This window comes from Bufo bufo, chromosome 6 (assembly GCF_905171765.1).
Source record: "Bufo bufo chromosome 6, aBufBuf1.1, whole genome shotgun sequence".
In the NCBI taxonomy this organism is placed as follows: Eukaryota; Metazoa; Chordata; class Amphibia; order Anura; family Bufonidae; genus Bufo; species Bufo bufo.
Genome location: NC_053394.1, coordinates 382,463,085 through 382,486,859, shown reverse-complemented (window position 1 = coordinate 382,486,859; position 23,775 = coordinate 382,463,085). Strand labels below are relative to the sequence as shown.

The following is a 23,775-nucleotide window of genomic DNA, read 5'->3' as shown; positions in this document are numbered from 1 at the left end:
TAACGAACGAGACTCCTTCATGCTAACTAGTTACGTGACCCCCGGGGGTGAGTATTGTGTTGACCAGACTCTTGGATAGTGAGAATGGACTTGTAGGTGAGGGCCTGCTGGTGAGCTGACCCTGTAAAAGATTGTGGGCGAGGGCCTGCTGCCGTTTTGTTGACTCTGATTAACTTCTGGCTGATCGCACGTCCCCAATCCATTTGGATGTCTGCCCTATTAACTTTCGATTTAATTTTGTGCACCTACCATGGTGACCATGGGTAACGGGGAATCAGGGTTTGATTCAAGAGAGGGAGCCTGAGAAACGGCTAAGGCTACCACATCCAAGCAAGGCAGCCGGGGGCGCGCCAATTACCCACTCCCGACTCTGGGAAGTAGCGCAAAAAAAAAAATAACAATTCAGGACTCTTTCTAGGCCCCGTCATTGGAATGAGTAATAAAAAATTTCAGGGAATGTCACAGGTATCTAGGATGAGGAAACGTTATACAGGAGAGGTACCACAGGTAATGTCACTGTTCGCAGCGTCTACGCAAAAAGTACACTGTATGTCACAGATATGCGAGGGCCTGCAGGTGAGCTGAAGATCGAAAACATTATAGGTAAGGGCCTGCTGCCGCTTTGTTGACTCTAGATAACTTCTGTCTGATCGCACGTCCCTGTGACTTCGACAATCCATTTGGATGTCTGCCCTATCAACTTTAGAGCAATTTTTCCACCAGGACCTTCTAGTATTGCACCGTTTGGCTTGTCCTCTCCACCAGAGGAATTGGAGATGAGAAGTTCTCTTTGTAGCGGGGGTCAAGAAGGCCGAACAACTAGTAATCTGTGTTGTCTAAAATGCGTATAACGCGCGGGTCGCGGGAAAGGTAGCCTAACATGAAGTCAGCCATGTGTGCCAGAGTACCAACAGGCAAGACTTTGCTGTCATCATCAGGAGGATCACTCTCCATCTCCATATCCTCTTCTGCCCACCCACGGAGAACAGATGGAATGAAACTTCCATGGGTACTACCCTCTGTAGCGGAGGCAACTGTTTCCTGCCCCTCCTCCTCTTCATCGTCCAATTCGCACTGAGAAGACGAACTGAGGGTAATCACCCTGTGTAATGTCTTCCTCCATTTCCAACTCTTCCACATGCAAAGCATCGTCCTTTATTGTGAGCAGCGAGCATTTGAGTAGACGCAGAAGTGGGATGGTTAAGCTGACAATAGTGTTATCCCCGCTCACCATCCATAGGGGCACTATGGAGAAGGGGGGTGGGGAGATTCCCAATGGGGGCATCTACTGGGGCCCCTAAATACAGTAAAATATTAGGGGGGGCACTATGGGGCATCTACTGGGGGCCCTATATACTGGCACCCATTTTGGTGCCACTATGGGGAAGGGGGGAGAAAAGCATTATTGGGGCATCTATGTGGGGCAGTCTATAGGGGCATTTTATACTGGCACATTATGAAGGGCACTATGGGGATGGGTGAGGAGCACTTGAGGGGCATCTTTTGGGGGCACTATATAGGAGTATTTTATACTGGCACAAATTATAGGGGCACTATGGGCACCTTAGCTCAACTGGGGGCACTAAGTGTTTTTTGTAGTGGCACACAGTACAGGTCATTGGATCACATGAGGGCACTCTGGGGACATTGTCTCTACTGGGGGCACTAAGAGGAAGTTTGTTTTTATTTACTGCCACACAACAGGGCATTTTTTGTACTGGCGCACATTATAAGGGGGCTTTATTACAACTGACGGACTATGGGAGCATTATTACTTCTGGGACACAATTACTGTTGGGGGCACTGTAGGAGCACTATTACTACTGCACTCTGGCACAGAATTATTACTATTGCTGGGGTTTTTGGGAGCACTATTACTGTGGGGCACCCTGGCACAGTATCAGCTTAGCACAGTTACTTTTGGGGGACATTATGGTTACACTATTAGTGTCAGGGGCACTAATGCTGGGTGCAGTTAATTTTTAGAGCATTGTGTTCCAATAATTATTGAAGGGGGCGCTATCTGTGTGTAACTTGTATTTTCAGGGGGTTTATCCATTTCTACAGTATAGTTTTGGGGGGGAACAGCGTCTCAGTATTGGGGGTACATGATGGGATGTTGATAAGGTGGGAGGAAAAGTAGGAAACTAAGATGTCTGTCTGTCAAACTCTGCAGAGATGAGAGATGGCTGAAAGAAATCATCATGGCGGTCTGAATGGAGAAGATGAATAAAGAGAACATCTATATCAAAGGAGACATCACTGGATGTAAGAGGCATGTGGCGCTGTATTAGGCTGCCTTCACATATGCGTTAGTGATTCTGGCAGCCTGTTCCAGTTGAGAACAGCCTGCCGGAATTTACTGCATCCGGCACTGCTTTAACTTTGATTTCTTTCAACATATTTTTTGTTATATGGCTAAAAAATTATTGCTTCAGGGGGAGGTCTTGAGGGGGGGGGGGGGGTGACACCATTTTCTACCGCACCGGGTGACACCAGCCCTAGGAACACCACTGGGCCTCGCTCTGGCTCCCACCCGACACCGCCACAAGTACAATTATTGGCTTCCGCGGCTGGCGGGTGGCCTAAGCGGACTAATGAAAGAGCCACAGTGGGACCCGCGGCCACTCTCAGAGCGCCCCTCTCTGCCTCTTTAAGAGAGCAGTGGCCACTGGGGCTCAGGGCTTGCCGTCGCACAGGAACGTCTTTTGAACGTTTGCCAGCCCCGCCCCCCAGAGCGCTGCGTAGCCACGCAGGGGAGAAGGAGGAGCCAGGGCCCTCACTTAAGTCCGTGTCTGGCTGCCGCCCACAGACAGACAGTGGTGCCCGACCAGTGAATATAAGCCCAAAAGAGTATTTATTTTCCATTAAAACAATGCTGACAAATGTATTGCATATTTAATAGACAGACTAAGGATACTATACCAAGTGTTTTTGTTTGTAGTTGATCTTTATTATCGCTTGCATATCTTGTGTTCGTGGGGGCCTCATGTTCGAGCCTAAGGCCTCACAAAGTCTAGAGCCGCCTCTGAATGTAGCGTCCCTGGCCGAATGCACTTGTGAAAGAACTCGTAACGCGGGATGGCCGCTGACACCAGGCTGCGGAAGGCCTTAGTGTCCACAATCCTAAATGGCAACATTTCCAGGGCCAGAAATTTAGAAAGCTGCACATTTAGTGCTATCGCCTGTGGGTGGGTGGCTGGGTATTTGCGCTTGCGTTCAAAGGTATGGGGTAAGGACATTTGGACGCTGCGCTGGGACACGGAAGTGGATGTGGTCGCTGATGGTGCTTGCAAAGGTCCAGATGCAGGGCGGGAGGCATCTGGGCCTGCGCCTTCGACAGAGGATTGGCCAGCACATAACATAGGGGAAGAGGAGGCAGTGGTGTGACCCGCAGGTAGTGGACCCAGGCGTTCGTCCCACTTATTACGGTGCTTGGATGCCATGTGGCGGATAATGCTGGTGGTGGTGAGGTTGCTAGTATTCACGCCCCCGGCTCATTTTCGTATGGCACAGGTTGCAAACTACTATTCTTTTGTTGCCCACGCTTTCCTCAAAAAAAACGCCATACTGCAGAACATCTACCCCTTGGCAGGGGAGATTTCCGCAATCGGGGGCTCCGTGGAACAGTTGCGGGCCTGTTTGTTATGGCCCGCCTTCTCCCTTTTGCCACCCCACTGTCTCTTCCAGCCTGTTGCGGTGCTGCAGATCCCTCCCCCTCTGTACTGCGGTCCTCGACTTTCCACCTTCCCAGGTTGGGTCAGTGACCTCGTCGTCCAGCACCTCCTCTTCCACTTCCCCACTCTGATCATCCTCCTGATTTGTTGACCTAACCCACAACCTCAGTGATTGACAACTGTGTCTCATCCTCTTCATCAACCTCTTGAGACCGTAATTGCGGTTGACTCATTGGCAACTGTGTCTCATCATCATCCACCTCATTAAACAGTAATTGCCGTTCCCCACCGTCATCTTCTTGTGACTGTGGATGCTCAAGAGGTTGGGAATCAGGGCACAAGATCTCATGTCCCTCTTCAAGCGTGCTTGGCGAGAGGGCCAAATCAAGTAATGGCGATGAAAAGAACTCCTCGAAATATCTGAGTGTGGGATAATTTGTTTGGCCAGACTCTACATAGTGGCTGGAAGGAGGATCAGGGTGAGGATTGTGTTGACCAGACTCCTGGCTACTGAGATTGGACTTGGTGGAAGACAGGGTGGTTCTTAACCGACGGGAAGCATTATCTGCTGCAATCCAACCGACCACCTGCTCGCACTGGTCTGACTTTGCGAGCGTTGTCCTGCGCCGCCATGCACACTGGGACATCAAGCTAGGTATCGTGGATGATTGTTTTTCTTGTGCTCTGGCAGCAGGCACAGTTTCACCGCGCCCAGGGCCACAGCCTCTGCGTGCACCATCAGCATCACGGCCACTTTCCCGTCCCTTACTGCTCACCTTCTTCATTTTAAATGTTATATATGCTTGAAAGTCTGTCACACGTACAGTAGCGTAGGATTTGGAAGTGTATGCGCAAACATTTAAAAAAAAGTATTTGTGATGAGGAAACGTTATACAGGACAGGTACCACAGGTAATGTCACTGTTCGTAGCGTCTACAGAAAAAGTACACTGTATGTCACTGAAAAAAAATTTAAACGCACACTTTACACAGGAGATGTGGTGCAGCTAATGTTACTGTCCACATCGTCTATGGAAAAAGTACACGGGATGTCACAGATATTTTTTGGATGCGTACACTTTACACAGGAGGTGCGAATAACTTAACTGTCTGCAGCGGCCTATTACACGGTATTTAGCGCTAAAAATATATATTGCTGCTGTCACACTTTTGGGTCTCTGAAAAGTTTTTTGTATAAAAATTACACTCCCTACACTGTCTGTCCCTTCATATGCACAGCTCTCCCAAACACTGAGCAATTTAGCGCAGGTTGCGCTGCAAACATATATTGTCACACACAATAGTCCTTACAAGGACCTTTGGGTCTCTGAAACATTTTTGTACCCGAAAAAATTTTAAATTACACTCCCTACACTCTCTGTGCCTCCCGGACTACGAATGAGCCGAACATGCGTCATCAGGTGCTATATAGCCAGGGCTGTGGAGTTGGTAGATAAATGTTCCGACTCCGACTCCTCAGTTTTATGTACTTCCGACTCCGACTCCTCTGTATTAATATGTGAATGTATTTTATACATTCCTTGAGGGAAAGAAACGCAACCTACCATTTATTCTAAAACATGATTTTCCTAGGAGAATCCCATATAGTCATGTTTAAAGTTTAAGCTAACAATCGGAGTTTACAAGTTTTTATAGCTTTAGCTAAATGACAGCAGTTTTTCCAATAGTTTACAGCTTCAGTCTAGAACTATTGGCCCTCCATTCCCTTCACTTATACAAGTGTCTCACTCTCTAGTCCTGCAAAAAACATATTTATTTAATCCCTTATCAGTGAGAGGCTAGGTTACACATGGACGCTGCGTTCCCTGTAAAAGCAGAACACAACACTATGGAAAGTATAAGTATTGCAGCTCCTAATTGTGCGTTGCGTGCCATATAGTGAAGCACATGAAAAGCATGCTTCTTTACGGTCACTTAACGTGTTTGTTTTGCGGTTACGTGAGGCACTGCATGCATTGGTCTTTATTCTTACAGTAGAGAAGTCATTAATTATAACTTTTTGTATATTGGGACATTTAAACTTGCTTTTTTTTTTTTATTCCAATCTAAATTTAGTAGGAGTCGGAGTCGGAGTCGGTGCATTGTTTGCCGACTCCGACTCCAGGTACCCAAAATTTCCCCCGACTCCGACTCCTCGACTCCACAGCCCTGTATATAGCACCCGATTACGCGTTCCGGCCAGTTAATCACTGTAATGCCAGTAGCCAACATGGCTACTGGCATTACAGTAAGGGCAGTACTTACCTGCACGTTTATTGGCTGCGTAGTAGCCAAGAAAGGTGTGGGGAGGAGACTCGAGCATGGCGCTCGAGCACATGCGGTACTTGGCCGAATACCGCCATGTGCCGAGCATCGAGATGCTCGAGCCGAACAGGTGTTCAGCTGAGCATGCTCGATCAACACTAATCATTATTCCCACATTGCACAATATATCTATAATATACAATATTTATTTTTATCAGCAGAATCTTAGAGACCTCTCTGCTTTACTTAGTGGTCACTACTCACCTGGGCAGTTATCTGTAGGAATGTCCTCTGCCCTCTGCTCATCACCCCTCACATATGTCTCTGAGGGATTAATATTGTTCAGATCTTCACCCGGATTCACAAGCTGTGAAAGAAATATTGTAGAAGTCATCAGACGGTTGGAGAAGTCGTGTGGAAGGTTTTATAGGACCTGAAAAGATCAGTAATTAGAATGATGACCAAAAACGCCCGGACAGCAGGAGTTATCTGACCCAAATATCTGCAGGTCTCCTGTATAAATCCAATCTGATTGCTTCGTTATTCCAACCAGTTTGCAATGCAGGGAGAGTAGCCCTTATATTCCATCCCTAACATTACATTGTGTGTATATAACATTACATTGTTTGTGCACCTGTTGCCCTTGCTGGCCGACCCAGGACTGTGAAGCCGGTAAGCCAAAGTTCTTTCGGTCCATGGCTTATTTACCTCCTCGGAATGGGCATAATCATCTGCTCTGCTGCAGCCAATGACTGGATTCAGGGGTAACATGTCCACAAGAAACACATCACCACTAAAGCCAGTCATTGGCTGCAGTAAAGCAGGTGACCATGCCTGTGCCGGCGAGGGAGCAAACATTTACTGGAAGATAGACACACAGGAGCCGGCACACATAACCAGAGCTAAGGGTAGCAGGTACGTATGACTCTTTCCATAGTAGAGGCTGCGGGCACATGTAAAAAGTTACTTATTCCTGAACAAACCCTTCAATGCTGTCTTCCTTTTCTGTCTAGAAGTTTTGAGATGACTGCAGGCATGAAGATACTGTACCTAGTATAAGGGACAGCGGAGAACACAGGAGAGGTGAGAACTGATTATCTATCACCACTAGAAAACCCTGCTTATCACTGTATATAGTATAAGGACAGGACAGGTAAGAACTGATTATTTATTACCTCTAGAACACCCTTATTATCACTGTTTATAACATAATGGACAAGAGAGAACACAGGAGAGGTGAGAACTGATTATCATCACTAGATCATCCTGATTATCCCTCTCTATAAGTATAAGGACAGGAGAGGTGAGAACTGATTATCTATCACCACTAGAACACCCTGCTTATCACTGATTATAGTATAAGGACAGGAGAAGTGCGAACTGATTACAATTATATGATTATTATTACTATTAATACCTTCCAAAAGCCACTGTACTTTTTTTTAACAAATGCTGCACGACTAGATTTATCACATGCATCATTCAGGGAGCGTGTGTTATTTCTCCCAAACACAAAGCAGCCACAATGTTCCTGCAATTGTCTCTGACCACCTTGCCCAGTTGGAGTTAGGTGAGGAGACAGCCAGCGCCGTTGTTTGCTGCTTGATGCACTTTAGAAAGTATTTGGCTATGTGGCTGCTATCACCCAGGGAGATCAGCTCTAAAACAGCATGGCAACGCTTCACATGATAGGAAGAAGGGGGAGAGGGAGTGATGTTCTGCCCTGCTTCTGTTTGGGACAGGAGGATATCAGGAGGCTGATAAGTGCCTGGTGTTGGAACAAACGTGGAGGTGTCAATAGGACCTGGCCTTCTTGCTACAGTACTGCCTCTCTGCAAAAAACATTGATCTAATGGGCTGTGAAAGGCATGAACTGTTCCAGTCCGTAACCATTGCTCCAGGTGTCCATTGTGTGCACCTTGCTGCACAGCTAGAATTGCAAGGAGTGGCCTACATTCACCGCCACTTGAGAGTACAAAGCAGGGATGGCTTTTTAAAAAAAATGCCAGCTAGATAACTTCTAGTGAGGCTGAGCACATGTCATTAGCCCCCTTAAGGCAACAGAATCCACAAAGACTGCACCACCAGCAACTTGTGCAAGCAGAGTTGTTTCTTGGCCACATATTCCATTATCGATGGCTGATGGTGGGACAGAATAGGAGGAGGCATAGTCTGAGCAGGAGGAGCAGTAACTGATGATGACTTGGACACAGTACTGCACGTGGATGCCGCCTGGCTGCCACAAAGGAGACCGGTAGAAGGAGGAATCTCTTGTTGTGGTAGCTGGCAGACACCTCTGTCACTCCCATGGCTTATTGTAATCTGGCAGATCTTGCACAGGGCATTGCTTTTGTTTTCCAGCACCGTGGAGAAAAACTGCCAGACAGGAGATACTTGCACACTCCACACAGAGCTAGCTGCAGCCGAGCTTGTTTTAGGTCTGGCATGTTTTCAGCCTGCGACCACAGTATCATCAGCATCAACAGTTCCCAAGCTGACAATACTAGAAGCAGATCTGGCCCTGGCAGGTTTTGGGAGCTTCTAACTGTATGTTGCCTTCACTCTATATTGCTGCCACTGCCACCATCCTCTTCCTCTGATTATACCTTCTTCTCAGCTCCCTGATCTAGCTCCCAGATAATGTCCAACACACAATCATTGTAATAGTCCTCAACCTCCCCGCCATGAAAACTGTGATATGTCATCATGGGCTTCCTAGCCCCCTCCAGATTACCTGCTTTATACTTGCCTTGAGTTCCACTGCTGCTACCACCACCAGTGCAGCTACAGGTGCCACTACTCCTACCACCACAAACACAACTATGCATGGGGTGCCCCTCCTCCCCCGAATCTCCTCCTCATGGTAGTCTGAACGCTGAGCCATTCAGTCCACAATTCCATCCTCTGTGTCCTCAATAATATTAGGAGTCAGGAAGAACTGTGGCCAACTACTACTACTCCTGGCAGGTACTGATACTGCTGGTACTACATACATTCTGACTCTGGGAGGACGAGGCATGGGTCTTTCATTTTGCACTCTTCCATTTCTCAGACATTTTATTATGAGGCCTATAAATGAAAAGTCAGGGGTTTTGTACAGACAGATTATTTAACAGTACAAGCAAAATGTCAGGTGTGTTTTTTGTAAGTTAACCCCTTCTCAACATGTGACGTACTACTACGTGACTTCCTGCATTTTGACATAATAGTACGTCATGGTGATCTGGTGGGCACTGGAGCGGTGCGTGCCCGATCACTGCAGGGGTCCGTCAGTCCATGATAGCCGGGCCTCTGCTGTATCTGCCGGCATCGCTGTAAAAGCCGATGCCGGCAGATTAACCCCTTTTATGCTGCGGTCTGCGCTGCCCGAAATATAGAAGGAGTTGTGTCGGGTGAGGGAGCGCATCGAGTCCCCACATTGCTGTGGCGGGGACCCGATGTGTGAGAAGGCAGCCCGATGCCATGCAGAGGCTGTCCAATGCCTTGCATGGCATCGGGACCTGCCTTCTACGGGTGCCCAGGAGATCCAGCCTCAGGCTAGTCTCCTAGGCAACCTGTTAGTGGATTAGTCTCACACACTAACAGGCAATGCATTACAATACAGATGTATTGTAATGCATTGCAGAGGGGATCAGACCCCCAAAAGTGAAAATAAAAAAAAAGTCAAAAATAAAATTAAAATAAAAGTTAAAAAAAGTGTTTTTAATTCTAAAAAAATAAAAGTTTTTAAGTAAAAAGGAAAAAAACACACCTTCACCTTATTTTATAATAAAAAAAATTAATAAAATAGAAAAAACACACATATTAGGTATCGCCGCAATCCTAATGATCTGCTCTATAAATATATCACATGAAGTACAATGTGTCACGAGATCTCAGAATGGCTTGAATAAGTAAAATTTTTCCAAAGCTATTACCACATAAAGTGACAAATGTCAGATTATCAAAAAATGGCCTGGACAGAAGAGCGAAAACTGACCGGAGTAGAAGGGGTTAAAGAACGTGGCACAATTAAATGTCTCTCCACTTCTACAAGGTTCATACTCTAAACCTTTGCTCTTCTAGTGTAATGGATAATGTAGAGATGATATCGTCAGCACCATGATATGTGTAGGGACATACAGAAGACAAGGAGGAGTAGCTGGTGGGGAGGGAGCTCTCCAGAGGGATCTGATAAATGATGCTGTAATCTTGTAGCTCACAGGATGTCAGCCACACAGGAGAGAGACAGCAAGCCTCAGGCTGGAGGTCAGACTAGAGATCACATGACCAGGTATCCATAATCAAAGGTTCAGAATGTATGGATGCATCTGAGCAGCTAGAAAATTGTTGGCGAGTTAGAATTATATGTGCTGATGAAAATAATCCTATATAGCTTTTCTAGTAATCAACTTCCAATATTATCAGGGGAGTAGCTGTAAGGCAGGGGTGGGGAACCTCTGGCCCACGGGACGTATGCAGCCCACGGGACCATTTCATGTGGCCCCCTACCAGTACATACTGTGAAAATGCTAATGACCACTTCCATTATGGAATCGGTCATTAGCATGCGGGAGGCACCAGAAGTTGAGAACAGCGCATTGTACTCACCTTCCTTGGTCTTATTCTGGCCCCACGCTGTGTCCCGACACGTATAGTGTCAGGACGTAGTGCACGTAGATTGGCACTATGACCTGGCGCTGTGCGCTGTCAAGTCACAGTACAGCGTGGCGGAAGAAGACCAGGGAGGGTAAGTGAATCTGCCAAGTGGCAGCGCATTCATTAGGCCGCCACCTAAGGCCTCGTCAGTGGCGTTGCGAGGGGGGGCGGCGGGCAGCAGTGGCGGCGGCAGCAGGGAAATGAGCGCTTCCATTGTGGAAGCGCTCATCTCCATAGTCATCTGTATCGCTGTCCTCAGGACAGCGATACAGATGACTGTGTTGCGGCGGGGCAAGGGAGGGAGAGGTGTGTCCCTTCCCTGTTCCTCTGATAGGCTGCCAGCACAAGGCCCGCAGCCGTCATCGCGCCGCCTGAGCCGTAAAATGCGGGACACAGGCCGGAAGAGGCCTGCATCACATCGCTGCCATAAGGAGGTAAGTATAGAGAGTGGGGGGGGGGGGGAAGGCACTTGTTACTGGCACATGATTAGGGGGGCAGATATGGGGGAACTTTATACTGGCACATTATTGGGGGCACTTTTTACTGGCACATCTTCTGGGGGCACTATATAGGAGTATTTTATACTGGCACAAATTATAGGGGCACTATGGGCACCTTAGCTCAACTGGGGGCACAGTGTTTTTTGTAGTGGCACACAGTACAGGTCATTGGATCACATGAGGGCACTCTGGGGACTTTGGCTCTACTGGGGGCACTAAGAGGAAGTTGTTTTTTTACTGCCTCACAACGAGGCCTTTTTTTGTACTAGCGCACATTATAAGGGGGCTTTATTACAACTGGGGAACTATGGGAGCATTATTACTTCTGGGACACAATTAATGTTGGGGGCACTGTAGGAGCACTATTACTACTGCACTCTGGCCCAGAATTATTACTATTGCTGGGGTTTTGGGGAGCACTATTACTGTGGGGCACCCTGGCACAGTATCAGCTTAGCACAGTTATTTTTGGGGGACATTATGGTTACACTATTAGTGTCAGGGGCGCTATTTGCTGGGTGCAGTTAATTTTTTGAGAATTGTGTTCCAATAATTATTGAAGGGGGCGCTATCTGTGTGTAACTAGTATTTTAAGGGGGTTTATCTGTTTCTACAGTATAGTTTTGGGGGAACAGTGTCTCAGTATTGGGGGTGCATGATGGGATGTTGAGAAGGTGGGAGGAAAAGTAGGAAACTAAGATGTCTGTCTGTTAAACTCTGCAGAGATGAGAGATGGCTGAAAGAAATCATCATGGCGGTCTGGTCTGAATGGAGAAGATGAAGAAAGAGAACATCTATATCAAAGGAGACGTCACTGGATGTAAGAGGCATGTGGCGCTGTATTAGGCTGCCTTCACATATGCGTTAGTGATTCTGGCAGGCTGTTCCAGTTGAGAACAGCCTGCCGGAATTTACTGCATCCGGCACTGCTTTAAACTTGATATTTTTTGTTATATGGCTAAAAAATTATTGCTTCGGGGGAGGCTTGGAAAGAAGGGGGGGGGGGGGGGGCGACACCATTTTCTACCTCACCGGGTGACACCAGCCTTAGCAACGCCACTGGGCCTCGCTCTGGCTCCCACCCGACACCGCCACAAGTACAATTATTGGCTTCCGCGGCTGGCGGGTGGCCTAAGCGGACTAATGGAAGAGCCGCAGCGGGACCCGCGGCTGCTCTGAGCCCCTCTCTGCCTCTTTAAGAGAGCAGTGGATCCTGGGGCTCAGGGCTTGCCGTCGCACAGGAACGTCTTTTGAACATTGCCAGCCCCGCCCCAGAGCGCTGCAGGGGAGAAGGAGCCCGGGCCCTCACCTCAGTCAGTGTCTGGCTGCCGCCCACAGACAGACAGTGGTGCCCGACCAGTGAATATAAGCCCAAAAGAGTATTTATTTTCCCTTAACACACAGCTGACAAATGTATTGCATATTTAAAGGATTTCTACCACCTCATTTGGACCTAATTAGCTCTCAGACACTAGCGATCTGCTAGTGTCTGATCTACCTAACAATGCTATTCTCAGACCTGTGTGTGGATCCGTTTCACTAAAAAACTAACTTTTATTAATATACTAATGATCCTCTAGGTGCTATGGGGGCGTCTTTTCAGCACCTAGAGGCTCAGTCTACTCACATTGTATGCCGCTCGTCCGTTAAGCCCGCCCATCTCCTCTTGAATGCCATCCTCCATCTGAGCCAGCGGACGAATTCTCGCGCCTGCGCCGTGCGCGTCTGTATTCGGCGCAGGCGCAGTAAATGTCTGACCGCTCCCTGCACAGACATCTCCGTCGGAGATGTCTGTGCAGGGAGCGGTCAGACATTCACTGCACCTGCGCCGAATACAGACGCGCATGGCGCAGGCGCGAGAATTCGTCCGCTGGCTCAGATGGAGAATAGCATTGTTAGGTAGATCAGACACTAGCAGATCGCTAGTGTCTGAGAGCTAATTAGGTCCAAATGAGGTGGTAGAAACCCTTTAATAGACAGACTAAGGATACTATACCAAGTGTTTTTGTTTGTAGTTGATCTTTATTAGCGCTTGCATATCTTGTGTTCGTGGGGGCCTCATGTTCGAGTTTCGCCTAAGGCCTCACAAAGTCTAGAGCTGCCTCTGGCTGGGGGTCTGATGAGGGACTGATCTGAGGCTGGGGGGGTTTGATGACAGTCTGATCTGAGGCTGGGGTCTGATCTAAGGCTGGGGAGGGTCTGATCTGAGGTTGATGTCCGCTGTGGGGTCTGATAGGAGGGCAATTTGAGGCTGATGGAGGTGGGGGGGAAGATCTGAGGCTGAGTAAGGGACAAAGGCAGGGACATTTGCGAAGAAAGAGGAGGGGACAGTGGCAGGGAGAGCGAAAGCTGGGTGAACCGCTCTCTGGACCCCTCTGGGTTTAGCTTGGCTGCCATTAATGCCAAATAAATAACTAAATATATAACATTCTCAACACGAAGGCTATGTGCTTCCCTGCCCCTGGCAACAAAGCACTGAGGGAAGGGGGGGGGGGGTCCAAGCTGAACTCTTGCACCAGGGCACATGAGCCTTTAGCTACAACCCTGAATATTATATTATACTCTATGCAAGTAAGAAGGATGACTTGTATCTATATATGTGCTAGAGTAGAATCTGTGGTATGATCTTGGTACTGCCATTCTGACAGTAAGGAGACACCAGGAGACTGCACCCTAGACTACAAAACCTTTAAAGATAATGATGCATTTATCTCCTGATGTTCATGGTCAAGCAGACAATCCGGGCACAACTTTGGTTGACCATTTGTAGTATTGCATGGTCCCGGCCTAAGACCTCTCAGAAAACTCTTGTGCAACCACAAAAGATCTGCAGCAGTTGACAGAGGAGGCCATTTTAAAAGTCTATACAGGCAGAAAATAGTGAGAAGATCCAGAAAACATGTAACGTCTATGGTCAGCTGTAATCCTAATAAATCATTCATAAAAAAGCCATTGGACCCTTTGGATACAAAAAATAAAATGATGAAAAGTCAAAACAAAAAAGAAACCTAAATGTGGAAAGGATATTCCACTAGGCTATGTTTGCAGGAAAGGCAGTGAGATATTGATTGAATAGGCTATTGGGACAGTAGCCCTAATGCTAGCCCTAATGATATTGCCCTGCCTGCAAACGGAATAGCCGCCCGAGACACGGGATCGCCCCTATCGGGGCGGCTATTCCGTTTGCAGGCAGGGCAACATCATTAGGGCTATTGTCCCAATAGCCTATTCAATCAATATCTCACTGCCTTTCCTGCAAACATAGCCTAGTGGAATATCCTTTCCACATTTAGGTTTCTTTTTTGTTTTGACTTTTCATCATTTATTTTTTGTATCCAAAGGGTCCGATGGCTTTTTTATGAATGATTTATTAAAAGTTATGTCTTAGAATTAATGGTAATCCTGTGAAGTTGTTTATAAATGACCATATTCTACTATATTCCCTTGAACAGGGTTATGTTCACTCTGTGAATTTTTTTTAGCTGTAATCCTGCCATCTCCATCTTACTCATTATACAAGGATAAATCATATAATACTGGTGGATAAAACAAGACTGAAGACAAGATCTTCTACAGATCATAGGGAACATTTCATGAAACCTTATCTCCATCTACCTGATCATCCTGTGGGACATTGTGATGTTCTTCTGAACCATCCTGTGGAAGAAGAGGACTGGGACATCTCTCCGGTGTTCTTATCTCTTCCTTAACTGTAGGAAACACATCCAGGGACTGAATTCATTCCTTACATACAGATAATGAGAGGACATGTGTATTAGTCATGTCTATTACCTGTTGATGTGAGGGACCGGTAATCCTCCATCATGATGTCCTTATATCCATCTACCTGATCATCCTGTGGGACATAGTGATGTTCTTCTGAATTATCCTGTGGAAGAAGAGGACTGGGACATCTCTCGGGTGTTGTTCTCTCTTCCTTAACTGTAGGTGTTGCAGAATCAGGATTAGATTGGATGGTCAGCCATGTTGTCTTAGGTATACATCTTGGGGCACATTTATTAAGACCTTGTTTTAGGTGCAGGTCTTAACAAAGCCCTAAGCTGGCGGTGGTTCCTCCGAAGTTATGAAGAGGCGCAGGCCTCTCCATAACTTCAGGGCTTCCAGCACCAGTTCTATATGTAAGACAGCTTCCAAGCGGTCTTACATTTAGAGCCTTTTCTACACCTGAAACATTTGTAGAAAATGGTAAATGAGACAGGCCTGCCGGCCCGTTCCCTTCCCCACCCACTCTATGCCGACAAATGTAGACCTGCCGTCCCCCCATTACACCGACATCTGCGCCTGAAATACGTCCAATTTATTTCATAACAGTAAAGGACACTCTTGTGTTTACACCTGAAATAGGAGGTTAGCTAAAGAGTTAATCACCATTTTGAAGTGAATACTGGGTACTTTTAGTACTAACTACTTTTGCTGAGAAAATAGAGGCCTTTAAGTAATCGATTAGAAATGTTATGATGGAATGGTGACCTTCAGAAAGTAGATAATAATTGCACTAGTAGTGGAAGCCTTGGCCAAGATAAATGTATTTGTCTATTAAAACTAACCATTTGCAGGTTTATAATCAGGATCGATCCTCGGTGTTGGACCGGTGATAAATGAAAGAGCCGATCCTGGCTTTATGGACCATGGGGCTCTTTGGAAAGAACAATGGAGATTGGTACTAGAATTGGAGAGGATTAATGGAAGGCCCCAGGAACTAATTATTTATGCAACAAGAGATCGTGATAAGGAACTTTTATCCAATTAGCAGTTGTTGTCGGTGTAACTTGTGTAGATCTATGGTTACGTATGACAATGATGGAATGATGGAATCTGTGTGTAAAACACTGAAGTCATGAACATGAATTACAATATTAATGATTCCTTTGTTCTCTGAGGTATAAAGGTCTGTGTCCAGGACTTATAACAGAGCGCTGCCTTTTACCACAGCTGTAATTCACTTCCATTTACCTCTTATGCCATAATCTGCCTACATTTTACATTGACTTCTATGATGTCTTGCTGCTTTTCAGATTTCCATCAGAGATTTTATGCCAAAACCAGGTGAGACTCTAAACACAGAACAGGTACAGAGTTTCCCCTATACCTTATGTCTGTGGAGGCTCAAATCCTGGTTTTGGCTCACAATCACTGATGGAAATCACTGACAAAACACTGATGCGTGAATGAGGCTTAAACAAAAGAATCTTCTGAAGAAGAAGTTGATTCAAGAAGTTTTGTGTTGTTGTGGCCAATTTCCAACAGTAGGAAACACATCCAGTGACTGAATTCATTCCTTACATACAGATAATGAGAGGACGTGTGGATTTAGTCATGTCTATTACCTGGTGATGTGAGGGGCCGGTGATCCTCCATCATGATGCCCTTATATCCATCTACCTGATCATCCTGTGGGACATAGTGATGTTCTTCTGAATTATCCTGTGGAAGAAGAGGACTGGGACATCTCTCCGGTGTTCTCTCTTCCTTAACTGTAGGAAACACATCCAGTGACTGAATTAATCCCTTACATACAGATAATGAGAGGACGTGTGTATTTAGTCATGTCTATTACCTGGTGATGTGAGGGGCCGGTGATCCTCCATCATGATGTCCTTGTACAGATCTTTGTGTCCTTCTAAATACTCCCACTCCTCCATGGAGAAATAGACGGTGACATCCTGACACCTTATAGGAACCTGACAACACAATGATACAGTCATCACCCAGATCCCTTCATAGCATTCCTGTATAATGTCCCATCATTCCCAGCAGTGTCACCTCTCCAGTCAGCAGCTCAATCATCTTGTTGGTGAGTTCTAGGATCTTCTCTCTATTGATTTCCTCATGTATCAGGGGGTGAGGTGGAGGCCCCATGATTGGGCTCAGGGTTCTTCCCCATTCCTCAGACACAGGGTCCTGACAGCGCTCACTAGAGGTCTTCTTCACTACTGTGTAGTCCTGGGTATGGAGAGACACAGTAATAAATATCACTCCATACATCTCTAGAGTCCCTCACCTCTACAGTCATGTCCATCTGTTAGTAACATAGATAAGATGATGTAATGTGACATCATCAGAATCTCTCACCTCTCCAGTAAGCCAGAAGAGGATCTCTAGGGTTAGATTTATTATCCTCTCCGCCATCTTGTCCCTGTCCATCCTTGTCGGGTCAATCAGGAGAAGGATCTTATATAGAAGATCTCCACTGAGCGGATCCTATATTGTAGGAACCTGAATGGATAGAAGATGAGAAGATGGAAAATCCTACAAAATCTCATGTAAACTACAATAACTGGAGATAAGAGGAGACATCGGAGGAGATAATAAAGTGTAGATGTTGTGTTCTCTCTTTTTATATGGATCGAAACATGTGTGAGGTCAAGGCAGTTTCATGATATGTCATAAAATCCAATATTTATAATATAAGTTGATCAACAAGTCATAAAACTGGGAATTAAAACAAATCTAGAATAAAATAGACACATGTATGTAAAAGGGCTAATGTGATCTTCATTCCGGGGTGTTAGTTCGCTCTGCATGTCTGTCTTCATTTTATTCTTTTATTTATTTTTATTCCCAGTTTTATGACTTTTTGATCAACTTATGTTTTGTATTTTCAATATATCAGTGCTCCAGACAAAAAAAAAAAAATACCTAGCAGCCATTGGCTCCTGAATTGAAAAATTTAGGAGCCAAATTAAATTTTTAGTCACCAAATCGAAACCGAATCCAAATTTTGGTATCGTAACAACGCTACGCCGATCTGATCCGCGTAGGGTTGTTTCAATACCAAAATTTTGATTCGCTTTCGTCACCATAAAAAAGTATTGCGATACCCAATACCACGCAAAAAAAAAAAAAAACACACCAAAAAAAGCTGCGTGCATTTTACATTTTATGAAACGTTCGGCTCATAATAGAACAGTCCTATCCTATTTTTTGGGGTGACAAGGTGACAAAAAAATGGCAAATCGCATGGTTTTTATTTATTTATTTCTGTTACGGCGCTCACCGCATAGGAGATATTTTTTTATAATTTAATAGTTTGGACTTTTTGGACGCAGCGCTATGTAATATGTTTATTTATTGTTTATATATTTTATATGTAAAATTGGGAAAGGGGGGGATTTAAACGTAATATTTTAGGGTACTTTCACACTAGCGTTTTTCTTTTCCGGCATAGAGTTCCGTCACAGGGGCTCAATACCGGAAAAGAACTGATCAGGCATATCCCCATGCATTCTGAATGGAGAGTAATCTGTTCAGGATGTCTTCAGTTCAGTCATTTTCACTGATCAGGCAAAAGATAAAACCATAGCATGCTACAGTTTTATCTCCGGCGAAAAAAACTGAAGACTTGCCTGAATGCCGGATCCGGCATTTTTCCCCATAGGAATGTATTAGTGCCGGATCCGGCATTCAAAATACCGGAATGCGCAGATCGGTAAAAATGTGTAAGAAGATACAAGACGGATCCGTCTGTCCGCATGACAAGCAGAGAGACGGATCCGTCCTTGCAATGCATTTGTGAGATGGATCCGCATCCGGATGCGTCTCACAAATGCTTTCAGTCTCATCCAGATCGGCGGATCCGGTAGGCAGTTCCGACGACCGAACTGCTTGCCGGATCACACTACTTTTTTTACTTACTATTAGCCTCATTAGGGGCTGGAACCCTTGTCCTATTCACCCTTAGGCCCATTTCTGTGCGGGTGCAATGCGTGAGGTGAACGCATTGTACCCGCACTGAATCCGGACCCATTCACTTCTATGGGGCTGTGCACATGAGCGGTGATTTTCACGCATCACTTGTGCGTTGCGTGAAAATCGCAGCATGCTCTATGTTGTGCGTTTTTCACGCAACGCAGGCCCCATAGAAGTGAATGGGGCTGCATGAAAATCGCAAGCAAGTGCGGATGCGGTGCGATTTTCACGCATGGTTGCTAGGATGAAAGTGTATTCACTGTATTATTTTCCCCTATAACATGGTTATAAGGGAAAATAATAGCATTCTTTAATACAGAATGCTTAGTAAAAGGTCAATTGAGGGTTAAAATAAATAAATAAATTAAATCACCTCCTCCAATTGATCGCATAGCTGCCGGTCTCCTGTTCTTTCTTCAGGACCTGTCAAAGGACCTGTGGTGACATCACTGTGTTCATCACATGATCCATCACCATGGTAATGGACCATGTGATGAGCTCAGTGACATCACCACAGGTCCTGAAGAAAGAACAGGAGACCGGCAGCTACGCCATCAATTGGAGGAGGTGAGCTAATTTTTATTTTATTTTTTAACCCTCATTGGCACTTCCCACTGCGCCACCAATATTTATTATACTGGGGAGGGGGGGGGGGGGCCGCACTGCTCCACCAATGAAGATAACTGACCTGTTAATACAAATACAGGAGGCGGGTGCCGGAATCAAATAGCCGGCACCCGACCTCTATGACAGGGAGCTGCGATCCGCTGCAGTTAACCCCTCAGGTGCCAGCAATTTGATTCCAGCACCCGCCTCCTGTATTTGTATTAAGAGGTCAGTTATCTTCATTGGTGGTGCAGTGGCCACAGCCCCTCCCCTCCTCCTCCCATCTCTCTTCTTATTGGCAATGGCGGCAGCACAGGGGGAGGGAGAGACTCCTCCACTGCGCTGCTGAGAAGAACATCGGCGGCGGGGCAGAAAACTATCATCTCCTGTGCCCCACCGCTGTATTCAGAGCTGCGGCGGCGGGTCTAGTCGCAAATGGCGACAAAACTAAAAAGTCTTGTCGCCATTTGTAAATTCTAAGTCGCATTGGCGACCATTTTGGTCGCCATCTGGAGCCCTGTATATTGGATTTTATCATTTAGATCATTTGTATGTTTCATTTGTTGGTATATAGAACAACTGAAAAACTGCAGGGTGTGCATTGTGAATGACTAGAACCAGGGCTTTTTTTCTCAGAGAAAAGGTGGTGGAACTCGCCACCCACCCCTAGAACCGCATACACCACCCACCCCTAGAACCGCCCCCAAACCCACCCCTAGAACCGCCCCCACCCCTAGAATCGCCCCCACCCTCCTGACTCCTGCTCGTGCCGACACCCACAACACTAAACTGCCGCCCGCGCCTCCAGCAGCCTCCCTGCCTGCTGGACGGGCCTGTCAGTGAAGCCAGAGGCGGGGGGTCCCGGGTCTGGGGCCGCAGACAGCAATGGAGTCGGCCTGGGGGCGGGGTTTGGGGCCACAGAATCGGCGTCTCCTCTCTCACTCTCTCCACCGCTGTCAGTGGTGGGCGGGAGCTGGGCGAGCCGGAGGTGCCGGAGGCTGCAGGGACTGAGCAATCATGTAAGTAAGCAGCGGGCCGGCTGGGCCCAGTAACTAAAGGGGGGCGGGGCGAGTCGGCAGGAAATAGGTGGCGGAACGCCGTTTCGGCACGTTCCGCCAGAAAAAAAGGCCTGACTAGAACACTACAAAAACAGCCTGACACGGTCCGGCCCAGGTTCTGATATCAGCACAGCTCCGGATAAGGAGCGATTGGTCCCTCATTTTTATACTATTGCAACCACTGAGGAACAAAATGTACAGTTTCGAAATTCATCTGGTGTAACTGCGGTATTAATCCATCGAGTGCAACTGCGGCACCAACCTATGGAGAGGAATAAACGTATCCTTCATACCATTCTGGACACTGAAACAGCAGAAGTCGGCGTTCCCTCTTGTTTAGGTGTTGCAGCCTCTGGTGTGTATATGTAATGACAGATCATGTGACACTTAGATTGCACACAGGGGACATCATGTCACTAATTGTGTGACTTCTGAAAGTAATTGGTTGCATCAGAGCTTTTTATGGGCTTCCTAACCAAGGGGGTGAATACATACGCACATGAAAATTCTCTGTTTTCTATTTCTAAACAATAGTTTTCTTTATATATTTTTCTCATTTCACTTCACCAACTTAGACTATTGTGTTCTGATCCATCACATAAAAGTCAGATTAATAAAACATTCAACTGTAATGTAACAAAATACAAAAAAAAGTCAAGGGGGTTTATACTTATACAAGGCACTGTATATTATACACTGATATAAAAGGCTTCTCACACACAGCAGCACCAACCCCAAGATGAAGGCAGCAGCTGAAACACGCGTTGAGGACACATCCCCTACAGATGTCTGTCATATCGGTGGTGATTTTACTATTGTTTATTTCAGTCACTTTACTTGTGAATTTCCTTTCTCCGTTCTACGATTTCTGTCTCGTCAGCTCCTCACACTGGAGACCTGCGCACTTCTTCTCCGTTATTATTATTCTCTATTTATTCATATCTTTTTGGAGCCCGTTATATCATATTTATCATCTACGAGCAGAATTACCGGCTTCACACAGCGCCCCCCCCATAACAGTGACATCCACAGCGCCCCCCCCATAACAGTGACATCCACAGCGCCCCCCCCATAACAGTGACATCCACAGCGCCCCCCCCATAACAGTGACATCCACAGCGCCCCCACCATAACAGTGACATCCACAGCGCCCCCCCCATAACAGTGACATCCACAGCGCCCCCCCCCATAACAGTGACATCCACAGCGCCCCCCCCCATAACAGTGACATCCACAGCGCCCCCCCATAACAGTGACATCCACAGCGCCCCCCCATAACAGTGACATCCACAGCGCCCCCCCATAGCAGTGACATCCACAGCGCCCCCCCATAGCAGTGACATCCACAGCGCCCCCCATAACAGTGACATCTACAGCGCCCCCCATAACAGTGACATCCACAGTGCCCCCCCATAACAGTGTCATCCACAGCGCCCCCATAACAGTGTCATCCACAGCGCCCCCCCCATAACAGTGACATCCACAGCGCCCCCCCATAACAGTGACATCCACAGCGCCCCCCCATAACAGTGACATCCACAGCGCCCCCCCATAGCAGTGACATCCACAGCGCCCCCCATAACAGTGACATCTACAGCGCCCCCCATAACAGTGACATCCACAGTGCCCCCCCATAACAGTGTCATCCACAGCGCCCCCATAACAGTGTCATCCACAGTGTTAAATGAATTCGGCCACTGATCTCACACTGCCAACACACAGAGGGTGATGCCCCACATCATATACATTTCAGCTCAGCCCGGCCAAAATTCATTTAACCCTTTAAAAACACCAGTTACTTAATGAAATCGGTGACAGTGTCCGTCTGTCCACTTTGCTGCCAGTTCTTGTGCCAGAACCTGTTTGGGCTGAACTCCCCTGTATATGGTGCGAGCACCACCCTCTGTATGTCACCAGTGTGAGATCAGTGCCCGAATTCATTTCAGTCTTTAAATCACACTTTTCTGCCCATTTTGTGGCCGTCTTTTGTATTTTATTGCCGTTTTCATCCGATTTCCCCTCGGGACGCTCACTGCAACTTCTGAATAAGAAACCAACTTCAGCCTCGTGTCCTGTATTTATATATCCTTGGGGGTGTGATCCTCTTCTTGCAGTGCCACTCATTTTTATCCAGTCATGTTTTTAGTGATTTTTAGAAAAGTAGGAATTTTTATGTTTTGGGCGTTCCAATCCCCTACTCCAGTCCACATCTCTGAGATCTCCTGGATATGTCTTCTATATAACGTCCCCCTGCTCCAGTCCACGTCTCTGAGATCTCCTGGATATGTCTTCTATATAACGCCCCCTGCTCCAGTCCACGTCTCTGAGATCTCCTGGATATGTCTTCTATATAACGCCCCCTGCTCCAGTCCACGTCTCTGAGATCTCCTGGATATGTCTTCTATATAACGTCCCCTCCTCCAGTCCACATCTCTGAGATCTCCTGGATATGTCTTCTATATAACGCACCCTGCTCCAGTCCACGTCTCTGAGATCTCCTGGATATGTCTTCTATATAACGCCCCCTGTTCCAGTCCACGTCTCTGAGATCTCCTGGATATGTCTTCTATATAATGCCCCCTGCTCCAGTCCACGTCTCTGAGATCTTCTGGATATGTCTTCTATATAACGCCCCCTGCTCCAGTCCACATCTCTGAGATCTCCTGGATATGTCTTCTATATAACGTCCCCTGCTCTAGTCCGCGTCTCTGAGATCTCCTGGATATGTCTTCTATATAACACCTCCTGCTCCAGTCCACGTCTATGAGATCTCCTGGATATGTCTTCTATATAACTGTCACGGATAGAGTCTGGGAAGAAGACTCACACCACACACAGGAGGAAAGGGGACAGGAACTAGGCCAGGATACTAGGGTAAAGGAAAAGGTCTCCACCTAGGACAACCCTTATCTGAGCCCTGACTAACTATCAATATGAGCTGACCTCGATGGTAGGAAAGCCTATACACAGGAACCTTGAGCCCTACAAAACACTGCAAGGCCCTGGAATAGTGTCGGGGCATGAGATGACCTATTCCTCCACCAGATGGATGAACAGGAGTCTCCCTCAGGCCTAGATACAAACAACAGGGAAATATAACAAACAAAATACATATAGGGAAGACAAGACTTAGCTTCAAGGAGAACAACAGCAGCACCAGGAACTCATCAGAGATCCAAACAATCAGCTAGCTTGTAGTCCAGGGAAATAAACTATAAACCGCACCCCTAAGAGGGAGACAGCACTAAATAGGCAAGGTCAGATGACCAAATATACAACACCTGAAGCAAGGGGTATGGCCATTACCAAAACAACAAAACCC

General features: G+C 46.7%; 1 protein-coding gene, 1 long non-coding RNA gene and 1 pseudogene across 2 annotated transcripts in view; 1 reads left to right on the top strand and 2 right to left on the bottom strand.

The window, feature by feature from the left end:
- Positions 1 to 23,775, bottom strand: part of LOC121003519 — an 869,303-nt pseudogene that overhangs the window by 274,903 nt on the left and 570,625 nt on the right.
- The window catches only part of LOC121003546 (zinc finger protein 22-like), a 717,821-nt gene that overhangs the window by 467,789 nt on the left and 226,257 nt on the right, over positions 1 to 23,775 (top strand). The window lies entirely within an intron of this gene.
- Positions 14,740 to 16,688, bottom strand: LOC121003568. Its single transcript, XR_005779509.1, has 3 exons — positions 16,658 to 16,688; positions 14,872 to 15,021; positions 14,740 to 14,789 (listed from the first exon to the last, which is right to left on the bottom strand). It is a non-coding gene; the product is annotated as an uncharacterized LOC121003568 (long non-coding RNA).